The sequence below is a fragment of the Arvicanthis niloticus genome, chromosome 7 (assembly GCF_011762505.2).
Source record: "Arvicanthis niloticus isolate mArvNil1 chromosome 7, mArvNil1.pat.X, whole genome shotgun sequence".
Lineage (NCBI taxonomy): Eukaryota > Metazoa > Chordata > Mammalia > Rodentia > Muridae > Arvicanthis > Arvicanthis niloticus.
This window is the reverse complement of record NC_047664.1, coordinates 36,591,688-36,596,063: the sequence shown is the minus strand read 5'-3', so window position 1 is coordinate 36,596,063 and position 4,376 is coordinate 36,591,688.

Below are 4,376 nucleotides of genomic sequence, written 5' to 3'. Positions count from 1 at the left end.
CCAGTTCCAGGGGATCCATTGCCCTCTTCTGGCCTCTGTTGGTACTGCATAGACATGGTACACAGACATACATAAAATAAAAATAAATCCTTAAATGTAGAACAGAAAATCAACTCCATGGATATATGGATGATTTATACATAGACTCTCAATTCTACAGTTCTCTCCCATTGCTCACTGTCTCTCTCTGTGGGTCTTTAAGATTTTTTTAGGGGCTGGAGAGATGGCTCAGTGGTTAAGAGCATTGACTGCTCTTCCAGAGGTCCCAAGTTCAATTCCCAGCAACCACATGGTTGCTCACAACCATCCATAATGAGAATGAGATCTGATGCCCTCTTCTGGTGTGTCTGAACACAGTGTACTCACATATATTAAATAAATAAATAAACCTTTAGGAAGAAGAAGAAGAAGGAGAAGGAGAAGGAGAAGGAGAAGGAGAAGGAGAAGGAGAAGGAGAAGGAGAAGGAGAAGGAGAAGAAGAAGAAGAAGAAGAAGAAGAAGAAGAAGAAGAAGAAGAAGAAGAAGAAGAAGAAGAAGAAGAAGAAGAAAGAAGAAGAAGAAAGAAGAGGGAGGAGGAAGAGGAGGAGAAGGAGAAGGAGAAGGAGAAGGAGAAGGAGAAGGAGAAGGAGAAGGAGAAGGAGAAGGAGAAGAAGAAGCCTTTTAAGGTGGCTCTCTGTGAGGTCTTAGCCAGCCTGGTCTACATAGCTAGTACCAGGACAGCCAGTGCTACACAGAAAACCTCTATATCAAAAAAATCAAAACCAAACAAACAAACAAACAAAAAGGTGCCTTTTGTACTCATCATCCTGTAAGACTCACAGTCTTACAGCATTACACCCTAAATCTACATCTAAAGACCACACTATTCATCTCTTCTCCAGTTATAGAGAGCTGGGCTATGTCCAGCCTTTCACAGTGCAACCTCATTTTGTACATCACAGTGGGGTGGTTCTTAGCCAAAACCATCCATGAGAATTACCTCTCTGGAAACCTTTTACAACGAACAGAAAAAAACCTATATCCAGTGGTACGGATACTGACTTAAAGTATGGCTTAGGGGCCAGGGGTTTGGGGGTTGAATTATTTATTTGAGACAGGCCTTGTTGTCAATGCTAGCTTAGATTCCTGGGTTCAACCAGTCCCCCTGCCTCAGCCTCCTAAGGGTCTGGGATTACATGCGCCTGCCACAGCATCCAGCTTTATTTGCTTGTTTACAGATGGTATCTCACTGTAGCTCAGGCTGGCCTTGAACCCACAATCTGCTTGGTTTTACCTACAAAATGCTGAGTATATAGGCATGCGCCAGCATCCTGGGGTTTGTTAGGCTCATTTTTTAAAGATTTTTTAAAAAATAGCATTAATTGTCTGTGTGGAAAATCATTATTCTCAACTAGATACTTAAAAGTAGAATACCTACAAAATGTATATATCTGGTTTTCCTTGGTGAAAGTAGTTTTCTAATGTCGCTGAACCTTGCTAGCACAGCGGAGTGTCTGTGTTCTAAGCCCTCGCCTGGGTGGGAACGCTGCTTCCCTCACAGTGCCTGACACTGTCAGACTCCAGTTACTCTCTCACAGGACTTAAAAGTCGTATGATTTTTGCTCACTAATTAATTTTGCCAGGTTGCCGTGGCACATACTGTTAGCAGGTTCCAGGACAGTCAGGGCTACACAGAGAAACCCTGTCTTGAATACTTCCCCCCAGATAAATAATTACTTTTAGTTTTTCAACGCCTCCTGCATCACTGAGGACTGAATCCGGAGGCTCGTGCTGAGCACAGGCCCCATCTATGAGTTACATCAGACCACTCAGCAGACTTTCACATTTATAGACCATTCTTGTTCCCTTGCCCGTCCAGTCTCAGTGATGGTGTCTTGTTCTGTGCGTTATATATTCTGGGGACAAGTCATCTGTTTACATTTCCTTCCAGTTTGGGGCTGAGGTTTTTGTCACTTTACTTATTTACATGCATGCTCATGGAGGGCTTGTTGTTCATGTATGTAGGTACATGAGAATGTTGGGGAACACATATGTGCATGAATATGTGTAGAGGTCATAGAAAGATGTCTACATGTCTTCCTAAGATCTCCACTCACACACTGAAGCAACTCTCTTTCTTTCTTTTTTTTTTTTTTTTTTTTTGGGGGGGGGGAGGATTGTTTTTTGTTTTTGGTTTTTTTTTAATGTATGTGAGTACACTATCGCTCTCTTCAGACACACCAGAAGAGGGCATTGGACTGCATTACAGATGGTTGTGAGCCACCATGTGGTTGCTGGGAATTGTACTCAGGAACTCTGGAAAAGAAGTCAGTGCCCTTAACCGCTGAGCCGTCTCTCCAGCCTGAGGCAACTCTTTTACTTAGACCTGAGCTACCTAACTTAAGGGGTTTTCTGTCTTGGGCTCCAGGGGCTAGGGTTGTAGCCCAGTAGCTACCATATTTACACCAGTGTTTAGAGGTGGTTGCCAGTCCCCATGCCTGCACTACGTCCTCTGCACTACAGAGATGAGGTTTCTCTGCGCAGTCCTGGATGCCCTGGAACTTACTCTGTAAAGCAGGCTGGCCTTGAACTCAGGGATCTAGCTGCCTCAGCCTCCCGAGTGCTGGAATTAAGGGCATGTGCTACCAGTGCCTGGCTTGGAGGCATTTTCTTAACTGAGGCTCTCTCCTCTCTTGAGCTTGTATCAAGTTGATATAAAAGTTGATATAAAAGTATCCAGCACATTTTTACATCTATTTCTGCGTGCAAGGGGACCGCAAGTATCATGGCACATGTGTGGAAATGTGTGTCAAAATATGAGTGTGAGTGTGGGAGTGCCAACTCATAGGTGGAGGCCAAAGGACACTGTAGGAGTTGTCTCTCCTATCATATGAGTCCCAGGGATGGAACGCAGACTCTCATGTCATCAGGCTTTACCCACTGAGACATCCTACCAACATGATTTTACATGTAAGAACTTTTTTTCATTTTTATTTTACGCTTATGAATGTTGGCCTGCTCCACAGGCATGCAATGTACCATATACATGCAGTGGCCTACGAAGGCCACAAGAGGGCGACAGATCCCCTGGGACTGTAATCACAAGCAATTGTGAACTAGCAGTCCATGTAGGTGCTGGGAATTAAACCCAGATCTTCTGAAAGAACAGCCAGTGCTCTAATTACCGAGCCATCTCTCTAGTTGCTACACACACCATTTAACATTTTTTAAAAACGGGGTCTCACTGTATAACAGTCTGGCCTCCAATTCATAATCCTCCTGCCTCACCCTCCCAAGGGCTGGGATTATAGGCATGTCCATCATGTAGTTTTTCTGTCATAAAAATAAATAAATAAATAAATAAATAAATAAATAAACGAAACTCTCATGCACTTGAAATCATCAAAATCTTGTTCTTTATTAAAATGTTAAAATTGTACTTGTCATGTTTGGGTCTTTAATTTACATGAATTGGTTTTCTCTATGCACGATGCAGTAGGGATCCAATTTCACTTCTTTTCCCTGTGGTAGTGATTTAACAAAGAACGAGCCATAGCACCTTCTCCCAGGTCCCCAGGTGCAATACCTCCTCTGACAACCAAGTTTATATATGTGCTGGCTGGTTTTATGTTAATTCCCCGTTTGCAGGCCGGTCCAGCTTCTTCTCTACATCGCTGTCTTCTTTAGAAATATTTTGGTCATTGCATACTTGTGGCTAACCAGGTTTCTATTTTCTGTAGACTTTAATATTTTATTAGAAAGTGTGTGTTGGGGGGCGGTGTTGCTGCTCATCCGCTCTTTGCCCTTTTATCAGGGTACAGTTGGAAAAAGGCTCAGGTTTCAGACTGAGCCAGCTCCCAGCAACCACAACCCTCTGGGTTGAAGGTCAAATTTTAGGACCTTGTGGAACCTTGACATTCCATTAAGCATTGGAGATCATGTTAGAAGTGAGATAGTGCAGGTTTAGATCAAGCCCATTTTACAGACGAAGATAGTCCAGCTCTCCGTTCCACTATGGCTCTGCGTGTTCTGTCCGGTCTCGTATGCCCAGCCCTTTTCCTTGCCCCCTTAAAACCTTGGCTTCTATCTCCCCATCTGGTTTTCATCTCTGATTCTTTGCTGCCTACTCTTTGATCCCATGAAGAAACGCTGACCCAGAGGAGGATGGGACATATCCTTGGCCACACCGTAGGTCAATCAGCCCAGACCCCGACACCTCCTGTCTCCACTGACCTGGTGAGTTCTCAGGGCCTTCTGCTCTAAGGTATTCATCTCAGCTCCTCAAGCCTCCTACATTAGGTTTCTCAGGAGCCACCAGGAGGCGCTCTCGCTACCAAGCACCTAACTCACCCTCCCTTCCCCCCGCGCACCGCCCCCTCCGGCTGCGGCCCCGCCCC